The sequence below is a fragment of the Brachyhypopomus gauderio genome, chromosome 5, assembly GCF_052324685.1.
Source record: "Brachyhypopomus gauderio isolate BG-103 chromosome 5, BGAUD_0.2, whole genome shotgun sequence".
NCBI classification, from domain to species: Eukaryota; Metazoa; Chordata; class Actinopteri; order Gymnotiformes; family Hypopomidae; genus Brachyhypopomus; species Brachyhypopomus gauderio.
The window spans coordinates 32191154-32203823 of record NC_135215.1 but is presented as its reverse complement, the minus strand read 5'-3'; the positions used below and the strand labels follow the sequence as shown (position 1 = coordinate 32203823).

The window sequence follows — 12670 nt, the reverse complement described above, 5'->3', positions numbered from 1 at the left end:
TAGTTAAGACTCAGTGGTGAGTGGAGTGAGGGTTTAGTTAAGACTCAGTGGTGAGTGGAGTGAGGGTTTAGACTCAGTGGAACAGTCAAATTCCATGTGTGGTCTTATTGTCAAACAGTGATCTAGGCCACACAAATGATTTTCTGAATGATTTTAAAAATGTACTAAAAAGAGAGGATGTACAGAGGCGGTACAAAGCAGCAGAGTGCCAGGATTCAAAGCTTACCTCTCCTGACCTCTACCTCTGAGGCAGAACTCATAAATGTGCATTAAGACTCATCGCATCGCATTAAAAAGATCTATTCAGCTCAGGTTTGTACGTTAAAATATTTAAATAATACACATTAAAATATGTCAATATATGTCAATATTTTAATAATACATCTGACATTGTGATATATACACATAAGCATAGGTTGGTTATAAAAATCTTTGTCTGAAGAGAGTTCACAAAATAGTCTTGCATGTGCAACAACAATATGAAAACTAAACATGTAAATATTCATATGCACATGTAGGTTAGCCTGAGATGAAGGAATGTGTGTAGACCTGATTGTGTGATCTGTTGTTGGCTGGCCAGCACACAGAGAACAAAGTGTAGTTTCATCTCTAGTCGTCCCTTGACAGATTAGGAGACGTCACTGAAAATGACACCTTTCAGCAAATAAACACACGCATACTTGGCCACGCACACACACACACACACACACACACACACACACACACACACACACACACACACACACACACACATACACATACACACACACACACAGACACAAGAAAATTACCTTTTTAGACCTTTTAACATTGTGACTTCCTAAATTAGACATAGGTTTTATTGTTCTTAAAATAGTAAAATGAGGGGTGAGTGCTTTTGTGCATTCACAGACAACTGACAAGGCTTAATAAAAGTTTATGAGGTGTTTTACATGCTTCCTTTTCCAAATGGAAGCACTCTCAGGTATCACTCGGGCCATGAATAAGGGCCCAGGTGGCCTATCCTCATTGTTTGCTTCTGAGATCTGCACTGCTGATCCTGACCGCTCGTTTGTCTTATTGGTAAGAGATGGCTAGGCGACAGACGGCAAACTAAGATCCTCAGCCGGCCGCCACCACACCACACCGATACCGTCGCAACATTCCCACTGGAACCAGTGAGAAACAGGGCCAGAACACTAATGCCAGAGGGATAGGAAGGCATCTGTAGGAGATAAGCCTTTATCTGTGCATTGATAAAAAAAAATATCTGGTCTTCCTCTTCACGTCTGTGTGGGCTTTGGGAGACATTTTAATGGGTGAGGGAAAGCCTGTCCACATATCTCCTCTGTTGAAGTTTCCCTTCAGGTATTTTCGTGGAGAGCCCACTACAACAAGCACTGGTGCTTCCTGTGCTGTAACAATGTTTGCTGTCTAACAACTTTACCTGCCTACAAGGTGATGTTTGGAAAATGTGTCAAACATTCTTATGATGTTTCTCACACAACCTCTAACAAATTCATGAAATGATGCTGTACTAATTTGGCTCATGTAAACTATCCCTGCCATGCAAAATAGCACACATTAAACTATACGTTTGATTAAATGTTATTTAAATTACATACAGCTTCTGAATTAAGCTTGATGTATGAGAGGAATTGAGTTATACACATTATAAAAACATATATATTATGCACAGGAGGTACATGAGTCTGGATGTACCATTCATTAGGAATGCAACAAGACTCAGCTTCAAAAAAACATTTAACAGTTTAAATTTCCCACATGCCATTACGTGTGTCATATAACATTATACATTACGTGTGTCATATTTCACCTAAATTATTAGTCATAATGCTTTTCACTTCAGCAGTGCCATCGTCAGCATAGAGAGGAGATTGAAGAGAAGATCGAAACGAGGCTCAGCCAGAACCAGAACCAGAACCACAAGTTAACATTCCCACTATAGGACATCTTGCCTGGGAATACCCATCACTGGAATACTTGACAAAGCCTTACACACGGTGTACACTGCAATATGTTTAAGATAAGCAGTCCAAATCAGAAGTGTTTTAACCATTTAAAGATGAAGAAGAGGCAAACAGACCTTACTTCATGGTCTTCTGTTCCAAGTGAGGGATGGAGACAACCTTCCACGACCAACCCAGCTCAGACGGCGGTGGTAGTTGATGAATGGTGCCGAGTGCATCTCTGGAGGGTTCAGTGCGACCCGCACACGTGACCCGGTCTCGGCCCTTCCTTCAGCCTTCTGCTTTTCCCTCCATTTTCCCCACTGCTGAAAAGAAAATAGAATTCAGATTTTAAATTAAAACAGTTAGCCCGTTCTAAAATTAGGTATCTGTATAATACATGCACCCGTGAAACATGAGGGAATTATGGTATTCCAAACCAAATGACAAGGTAACATTGTTTAAATCACCTTAAGTTTAAAACATTAAGTTTTTTTATGTAGGTAAAGGGCATAAAGTGTTATTGATCTTATACAGTTATCTAGAGGATGAGATCTGGACCCAAGTAGTCAGAGCAGTAAGTCTAGGTAATGCACATTATTACTCTAAGAGAGCTTCAGTGTTCATTTTAGAGTAATACATGATGAGAGGACTTTTTTAATGTGACTTTTGAATTTAATTTGGGCTTGTCTAACTTTACATTCCACAATGTGCCTCAAGTGATAACATTATTGGTTTTCTTATCCTAATTTTTTTGTACTAATTATGAACGATGGAACGATGTAATTTCACCAAATGCCACAGATAAACAGCTATGTTCAAAAGCGCACTCTGATGATAACTGTAAATTTAAATATTCGCCGGCAAAGCATGAAGGCAATAAGCCTCTCAATAGTTGGCTTCAACCTGCGAAGTTAAGCCAATATATCAGAAGTGCAAAGCATACACGTATATGTAGACACAAACACATGAAGATAGGTTTCAACGGTTGGCAGAGAATACCTATATCTGTACTCCCCATTTTAAAATTTAAGACACTATTTACACAATAAGGAAACGTGTCGCCTGACAACTTTTCAAGAGCTTTCCGACTCCGATTTCAGATGAACGAGAGTTGAGACACAGCATTGCTCTCATGCAGACCCGAGGTCATTTAGTCTGAGGAATGGTGCCATTTCTTCTGACTGCTGACACTGAGGTCTGAGGATGTTCTAAAGGGGGAAGGTGTGATAACGGCTGGTGTTTCCCTGGACAGCGAAAGTCAGTATCAACATCACTGAGTACTAAATTGCGTAAATACATTTAAATTTAAGACTATCTTGTAGCTGTATATAACATCAAAGGACGACGTGGCCATGTAAGGATGTCATGAAGCATCAAGATTAATGGCTACAGTTTACTCTTCCATTGCCACAGGAGAACAAAGGAGTAATAAGTCAAATACGAGGCCTCTGTTGATGACAATACATTTAGCATAGATTAAGTTATATTTCTATATTCAAACTCAGATTTTTGCAAGTTAATGAAATGCATACAGTGAAGTAGCACATATTTTATTTTGTGTGTTTTAAACACAAATGAAATCTGGAACCTTTCATTGATGATTTAAAGTCAGTGATGTATGGATGTGAAGGTATATACAGTATACAATGTACAACACCTGAATAGCTCTGTCCTTTTACAGTACAAGCCCACACTGGTTTACGGGAGAATGTTCAAGACCAGATGGCCTGGACCTTTGAAATAGCTGTCTCCTCACGCTTGTCATTTAACCAGTTTCATATTGTGCTTTGAAGTCATTCAGAAAGCTTGCAGATAAGCTAAATGCACCTAATGCTCTGCCTGTTGGGTTATTTATTTAGCTGGAAATAAGCTGCCACTCTTCTTGTGACACTTTCAGACCAAACTCAACAATGGGGAAGATAATTAAAAGGAAACAGAACAAAAAAAACAAGAAAAATATATAATGCAGTCATGAAAGTGAGATGGCTTGTCTAGTGACACAACAAAGGATTTTTTTTTTGTTTGAATGTGTTCATGCTGTATGTGTGTGTTCTTGAGAGTGTAGTGTTTGATATGTGGATTAGACACATCTCTTTTTCACACTTGCAGAAAACGCAGTACTCTTCGGCACACGCTCCTCTGCCTCTCGGTGTGTAAATCAGCTCCCAAGAAACAGAAATAGTCCCATTACAGTAAGTAAGAAGATCCTCAAAGGTTTCATTATAATTGCTCTGAAGAATCACAATTGCTCATCCCAGTGTTAAGGTCAGACACGTAGACAATGGAAGCTTAGAACCATCATGACTTGATCTTTCCTTTCTCTCTTTACTCCTTTAAATCTGAATGAATCTCACCATGAAGCTGAACTGAGGTTAGAGTGAGGTAAGAGTGAGCTTCTTGATCAAACTCCACAGATATAATGTGCTTTCCCATAAACAACAAATCTCATACAACTTAACTATTCTCCCTGTTCTGTTTATGTAACAAGTAACTAAATAAGAGGATTTGTATTCATTTTATTAAAAAGTAAAAACTATCAGAGCCTGATTATTTGTGGATTAGTACCAAGAAACTCTAGATTACCAATCTGGTAAACAAACAGACCTGGCAGGCCCCCTCAACTTCCAGCTTGGTCTAAAGTCTACTTGCCTGGTTTTAATCTTCACATTACGAAATGGCAAAGCTGATCTCAGATCAAGGTGAAGGGCAACTTCAATGAAGGGTAGATATTCATACACTACCTCCTGTCCCAAAAAGCACCACTAGTGGTGGTTAAGTCTCATTAATGATTCACTAAACCTAATGAGAAAGATTATCCACCAATCAAATGTTGCAGCTGAACTCCAACTGAACTCAGATTCCCAAGGGCTTAACTCAAGGCCATGTCTTGTCAGTACCTGAACAAAAGGACAGAAGAAACCAAGAGCATGCTTTCTAAAAGCTGATGGCTTATCCTTTTATGGTGACATGATGGTTTCTACGGCCAGTGAAGTGTAGAAGGAAGACAGAAAATCAATGTAAAAGGAAAACTTCAATTTGTAGAAGGCTTTCAGCCTTCCTACCTAAATTAATCATTTGAAATGTACTGGCCAAAGTTTAAGATGATATGAGTAGGAGGGTCTTCTAGTTAGCATTTAGCTAATAGACAAACATTCAGGACCCAGAGGCCGACCATAAGAGCTTGTAGTGGGCCTAATACATAGCTACAAAGCTGTATATGGGTCACTGAATGTTTAAACAGCTTGAGTCAAGTTTAGAAGTTTAGCTTGGTATAGCTGGCTAAGTATGAGCAATGTTTTTGCTGTGTAGCACAATAATTACTTCCATCAAGATGCTTTTATGTCTTCCGTTTTTTCTACAATGCTATCTATGTAGGAAAACACAAATGTGAGAACCGAATATTATTATTTAATCAATTACAGATAGCTGCACAATTAATTACAGGTAGATGCAAATTACAGGTAGCTGTGCACAAATCATTATGTTGCTTGTAAATGAACTGTAATTAATTTCATTAAGTTTGGGACTCAAAAGGGTTTCAAATACACTGTAAATAATTAAATGTGTAGTCACCTTGAATTTCACTGTTTCTGTCTATAAATGTTGAATGATCAGATGCATGTTTTTATAGTAATCTCTTAAACAGCATCGGGAAGTGCACTTAAGCATTATATGAATGTTTATATGAATGTTTAAGCCATTTGTGAACAAATATGGCATATTTATGTCTTTTTGATTAAACAAAAAGATAGATAAAAATATTAATCAAGTCTCACATGAAAGTCCAGGCCTAGTACAAACATCTGTATCAAAGCCATTTGCCCGTGTTCATAGCAGTGCTCCACACAAAAGCATAGTGCATCTTCACTTCCTGAAGACTAAAGAGGAGAGGATCAAGAGATAGGGAGAATGGAGTGATAAAAAGACTACCACCCCCACCACCCCTCCCCATGCCTAACCCTGTCTGTCAAAATGACAAGGGGAGGAAGTTGGCAAGAGTCGTACAGAAAGGCTGATAATGGCTATACACTCCAGCCGTTTCTCATGGCTTTCAGTCTGTTGCTGTCTCATGTGCCTCCCTCCAACCCCCCCCAACACCACCCAACACCACCCAACACCACCCAACACCCCCCAACACCACCCAACACCACCCAACACCACCCAACCCCCCCAACACCACCCAACCCCCCCCCAACACCACCCAACCCCCCCAACACCACCCAACCCCCCCCAACACCACCCAACACCACCCAACCCCCCCCAACACCACCCAACCCCCCCCAACACCACCCAACACCACCCAACACCACCCAACACCACCCAACACCACCACCACGTTCTCCGCTCTCTTCTTTATGATGTGCTCACTCCCATTCACATTACCTATAAGCTGAAATTCAACAGCGTAAGGCAAACGGCACTGAGAGTTGTTCATTTTTACAGGTTGACCTACAAGAAAGTTTATGACACTCCTCTTATTAAAAGCCTTCATTCAGTCACAATCATAATGACTATTCTTAGAATCAACAAAGGAAGGAAAATCTGAATGTTGTAACTCTACTGTCGGTCGAGGAACCACAAGACAGGTGCACTTTACACAGTGAGAGCAAATATTCCAGATCTTACCCTGGTGTTGCTTTGGTTACTGGTCCACGCACTGGTGTCACAGGGGTCGTGGACATTATATGACCTGCGTCCACCACTTTCTGTGCTTTGGTACCTCTGCACCACACTTCGCTCTACATCAGCACTACAGCGCTATCACTTTACAGGCATGGTAGTTTTATAGTAGCATGGCCAAAGCAAACAGAGGACAATCTATAATGAAACAGTTAAGGCTATTACACTCCCTTTCTCTCATTCCATCTCCCCTTTCATACATAAAACATAATAAGTTGATCTTATTCAATTCAACATTCAGTAGTGAATGCACAGATGCTTCACATGTGGGACATACAAACTACAAATCACTCACCTCTGGTGGGTTTTTTATTTCTAAGCTGCATGATGTCTGTTAAATGCTTCCAAATGAAATCTTATACTGGTTAACTTAATAAGAAAGTTCCAGTCTGTGATCAGTTTCTCACAGTCTCCGTGGTTAATTATGTTTCAAACTGAAATGGTAGCAAAGAGATTCAGTTCTACTAGGGCACGCTGGGACACACTCGGTTCCCAGGGCCATGTAGTGAGATATATTCTACTTATTCCACTAAGAACTAGATTAACACTGGCTGCAATATGATACAGACTTTAGCGTTGTAACACAAATAATATTTTCTCTGCGCATTTTTCTAATTGAAACATGCTGAAACACGTGTTGAATAAATAAGGAACAGTGACCATAAGGACTCACGGTCGAACACTGCCCTCTAGTGTCAAGAAGAGGTATATGAATGCGCGATTCTAAATTAATATCCAAACATTACGTCCACTAAGCCTTAAATCACTTTGAAGTAATTAATGTAAGGGCTAATATTGTATTTTAGATTGGCGTAGGAAGCACGGGAGGTGTAAGGGACGTGCCACCCCAACCACTCCCCTCAAAAAAAGTAAAAAAAAAAAACAGTTGCATTTGTACCCCCCCAAAAATGATTACATTTTAGGCATCACTGGACATTTTATGAGTCCTAGTAAATAGATGTCCTATGTGCTACTACACTTGTATATTTGAACTTTCATTCCTAAATAGCCTGATTTTATAATGCATTTTATGCTAAATTTGAATTAGAATTATTCTATTAAATATGGTTTTCAAGGGTGTACATTTTACATGAACTTTATTTACTCATTCATGAATGAGGATATTATTACATTTGAAATGTGTAAAAATGTATTGCTAAAGTGTACAGTGTATTTTTGCCTATATTTGGTCCCAGTAACATCCCTCTTCAGTGCCCAGAAGTAGTGTGCTAACAATGGCTCTCAATGCAAAACAAAGGGTATTAGTAGTTATTTCGCTTGATTTTGCCTGAGCGTGACATGATGCATGTAGGAGAAAGCTCCTCTATAAAAAATCCTGAAGTAACAGGTGAAGTTTAACAAGTCCTTAATGGTGAATGGACACAAGAAGCGTCATCTGATGCATCTGGTCCTACATCATCACGTCAGCAACGTCACATCAGAGCTTCAGGTTCACTCCTGAAATATGCAAATAAAGAGTAAATGTTGGTTATTTCTCAGTACTGTCGGTTATTTCTCTATGCTGTTCCAACTACTGACGATTAATGAGAGTGTGGAGAAAAACTATTTATTTTACTGGGTTAAAGATCTTATGCAGGCACGCAAGTGTGAGCGGTAATTTAGGAAGGAAGATTCTAATTGTGCCCAGTAACATTTTGATTATAAGGCCTAGGGCAGGGTAAAGGCTAATTTCCTACCTACATATATAAGCTTATGGAATGTGTTTCTATTAAGAGTCTATTAAGAGAAGGTGAGCTGCTACCTTTGCATGTAGAAGAGCAAGTGGGCTGTTGTTGCCGCACACTTAAGGATGGCTGCCTCATTTGTTCTTGCAACTTCTGAATCATTGAATTACAGCCAGCTTTCTCCATCCTCTGCTACATGGCTGATGTAGTGCCCTGTAGGGATAGCAAGCGATTAGTAGTTATTTTATGGTTTCTACTGCATGGGTGTGAAAAATGTCAGACTACTCACCACTGTCCTTGCGGACACCCAAATGAGACACCACAGCATTGAGCTGTGTGGAAACACATTCCTGCAAACAACACATACATGCGTTTTTTTCATGAAAATGCATCATAGATCGATGATACGGGGCTTTCTCATATCTATTTGTCTGTCTCAACCTCTCTTCCTCAGTCTCACTCAGCCTCTCTGTTCTTTTTGATCTCTCCATCTCTCCCCTCACCAGTGGCCTGAAGTCCTGTCCTCTCCCTACCAGTCCTTCTCTGCTCTCATTTACTACAAATTTCGATACTACAAAGTTCGATATTTCACTGTGAGAAAAAAGCAGATATCTACCTTGCTCTGGAAGAGAGTTTTTCTGCAGGTTATCTGGTCTTTCGTGAGGTTTGTTCAGGGTGGGTGGGTGTTGAACGTGATTTGTTGACCGAACGTAATTTGTTGACCGGGGGGGGGCCGGTAAAAATTCACTAAAGGGCCGAATCTAGCCCTGGTTCACACTGTTCATTTCTTCCAATTGCTTGCGCCCCATCTGCAATACCCACACTTTGCGCCCCACACTTTGAGAAACGCTGCTCTAATTTAACACTACCAGCACTTTAATTCCACACTTTTTCTACCTGGCCTCCTGCAGGGGGCAGTGCTGGGGACATTTGCATCCCATTAGGCCATCCATTGTTATGTACATGCAGCCATCTCCAGGTAGACGGGGGGGGGGGGGGTGATAGTATGAACTATGTAGAATCCATTGACTCAGATGGAGAAGAAAAAACCCTGGCCTCCCTTTGAGAGAGGAGTGCCTTGGTGGTGGAGATAAGAGTGGTGGCTGTTGGGGGGGTATCTGGAGTGGGCTTGGGGCGCTTGGTTTCGGACTCAGACCAGCTTATCTTCTGTCCTGAGATGTCTGTTGTTGTTTGATTGTTGTACTATTGGAATGGTTTAGTATTTGAGGGAGATTGTATGTGGGTGTATATATGTGTGTAGATGGGTGTGTAGATGTATATGTGTGTAGGTGCATGTGTGGGCACATATGTGTGTGTTGCACTGGAATGGCCCAACCTCTGCCTTTTGGCAGTCATACCTTTAAGTCCCAAAGCACCAGAGTGGAGGACTTCAATCACCTCTCTGTTAACCTGAGCTCTACCTTGACTGACAGTCTACACCAGGGGTCGGCACCCTTTGAGACATGGAGTGCCAACTTTAAGTTTAAATTGTTGAGCGGGGGGGGGGGGGGTGTAAATGGACACAAATTAAGTATTATATCACGATTGATCGCCAAGTATAAACGCCTCAGCTGAGCAGAGCGTTGAGGAGCGACTTCGATTGGAGGATCGTGCTCTCTGTCTGAGATTTTTTATTGTTAATATTTTTTTGCTGATGCTGGTCCAGCGTGTCACGTGCCACTGATTATGCCTCCGCGTGCACGTGTGCCATAGGTTGCCGACCCCTGGTCTACACAGTTACTTCAAGGTTTGTCAGCTTACAAACACACGCACTTTGTTATTTTTCTGTAGAACTGTGACGATGGGACAGAAGCAGTAGGAGGCAGAGGCTGAGGATGACTGGTAGTGATGTCAAACTCGAAACGCAATATCAAACTGAATCGATTCATTTGAATCACGGTGTTCCGAAACACTGTTTCGAAGTCTGTATCAAAAGGTGAAAGTCATGTGATTGTTCCAAAAATGGGTTTCTTTACGTCACGTAGTTTCGAAACGTTTCGAAGCTTTTCCCGTTTTAGTCCGCACTTAAGTTCAAGCAGCTGGGAGTCACGTGGTGAAGACCTGGAAAATGGCAGCGCTTTGATCGAGCTCCCAACCTCCACCACAAATTAAGTATTTCTACATGTTACAAACTGGAATCCGGGACAGACTGGAAACCTGGCTGCACAGCCCCTGGAAAAGACTGGAATACAAACCTGTGTGGTGGGACAGGCTGGACACCTGTCTGACGGGACAGACTGGAAGCCTGGCTGCGCAGCCCCCCAGGACAGACTGGACATCTGTCAGGCGGGACAAACTGGAATCCTGTCTGCCGGGACAGACTGGAAACCTGGCTGCACAGCCCCTGGAAAAGACTGGAATACAAACCTGTGTGGTGGGACAGGCTGGACACCTGTCTGACGGGACAGACTGGAAGCCTGGCTGCGCAGCCCCCAGGACAGACTGGACATCTGTCAGGCGGGACAAACTGGAATCCTGTCTGCCGGGACAGACTGGAAACCTGGCTGCACAGCCCCTGGAAAAGACTGGAATACAAACCTGTGTGGTGGGACAGGCTGGACACCTGTCTGACGGGACAGACTGGAAGCCTGGCTGCGCAGCCCCCAGGACAGACTGGACATCTGTCAGGCGGGACAAACTGGAATCCTGTCTGCCAGGACAGACTGGAAACCTGGCTGCACAGCCCCTTGAAAAGACTGGAATACAAACCTGTGTGGTGGGACAGACTGGAAACCTGGCTGCATAGTCTTTGGGACAGACTGGAAACCTGGCTGTGTAGCCTCTTTTACTCTCTTTTTCTTCCCCACATAACAAATAGGATAAAAAATATGGGTCATAAGGGATTTACAATCAGGAGGTACACCTTCTACAGAACATCTCATCTTAGTCATAGATAATGGACTAGAAGGTCTGATGGAAGGAACCCCATTGGCATCTGGACTACACGGAGCCTTAGTTTTAGAAAACCTCAATACACCTCACATTGCATAACAAAATAATCAAGACTGCCTCCTTTGCAGCTAAATTCACAAGAGCAGGGCATAACTGAAGGTAAGATTACAGGTTTGTCCTTCAGGTCTAACGATAACTGATTGCAACACATAAAGTTGGTTGGTAAAACAAAATGAAACCAAAAGAACAAACCCACAGGAGCACAGGAGTACAGGAATGCAGAGCCACATGGACACATCACACCCACTGCAAAAGAGCTCCAGAGCAGCCGCCAGAATGAGAGTTATGCTGTGGTTTTTTACATGCTGTTTTTCCTAACAGGAGGGTCAACTGTCTACTCCCCCACACCGGAGGAGAGGTGTAAGGGAAACACAGCATGTACAATGTCCATTGTCACTGCGGCTGCAGTGAAACCAAACCGGTCAATTAACAGGTCAATTCTACAACATGTCTCACGCTATCATTCACAGCGGTAAGGTTCCTGATTGGGTAGGTGATGATGTTGCAAGTATGGATCATAGGAAACAACGACTGCGACTCGAATGGCGAGGTGTCACAAGCCAACAAGACATTTGAGGGAGAGTGGTGACTCTGCTCAGAGGGGGCCTTGAAAGGCGATCCTTGGATAGGGCACACCAAGTGCCAGGTTGATCTGGTAGCAACAGCCAGAGACGGATCAACATGCACCATTAGGAGAAATTTCTCGTGTGCAAAATGGAGTTTCACCACCTGTCATGGCATCATAACACACACACCCATATATCCCCCCCCCCCCCCCCCCCCCCAGCACATACTCATTCATCCACCTATACAAAAAGAGACAAGGACAAAGACACACATTCATCCAAACTAGCCCAGCCCCGTGCTAGCGACCCATCCCCGCCCGGCAGGGAGCAGGAAACAGGTGAAGGAAGGTGTGTGTAGGTGTTGGTGTATATCAGGGGTACTCAACTGGCGGACCACGGTCCGGATCCGGACCCGAACACAGTCCTGTCCGGACCCAATTTCATTCCTGATTAACTGGATACGGACCAAAAAAAAAACGGAGCATTTATTTCAGGGCTATTGAAAAAACACTCTGTCACGAGTGTAACGTTTGCCACCCCCGCTCAACAACTTACGTTCGCCGCCCCCGCCGCACCGGACCTCAGGTCACAGGTATCTGCCAAAATTGGACCGCGGACAAATTTAGTTGAGTACCCCTGGTGTATATGCATGTATGGTAGTGTGTGATACTATGGTGTAGTTAAAATTGAGGGGACAGGTGCTGGGACAAACATGGGCAAAGCCCCGGGCCACTGGTCAGTGTTGGTCCCCACTGTCCCCTCAAAGGCCCTCAATGTCTAAAGTGCAGTAAAAACTGAGGGACAGACAGTGGTGAGGAGACAGGTGAGGCCATGA

At 42.7% G+C, this 12670-nt stretch overlaps 2 long non-coding RNA genes across 2 annotated transcripts; both read right to left on the bottom strand.

The window, feature by feature from the left end:
* Positions 1-416: 416 nt before the first annotated feature.
* LOC143513910 (uncharacterized) lies at positions 417-7492 on the bottom strand. The gene is made up of 3 exons (XR_013130726.1): positions 6928-7492; positions 2087-2275; positions 417-679 (listed from the first exon to the last, which is right to left on the bottom strand). It is a non-coding gene; the product is annotated as an uncharacterized LOC143513910 (long non-coding RNA).
* Positions 7493-7598: 106 nt separating this feature from the next.
* On the bottom strand, positions 7599-12048 carry LOC143513909 (uncharacterized). The gene is made up of 3 exons (XR_013130725.1): positions 8607-12048; positions 8395-8530; positions 7599-8090 (listed from the first exon to the last, which is right to left on the bottom strand). It is a non-coding gene; the product is annotated as an uncharacterized LOC143513909 (long non-coding RNA).
* Positions 12049-12670: the final 622 nt, after the last annotated feature.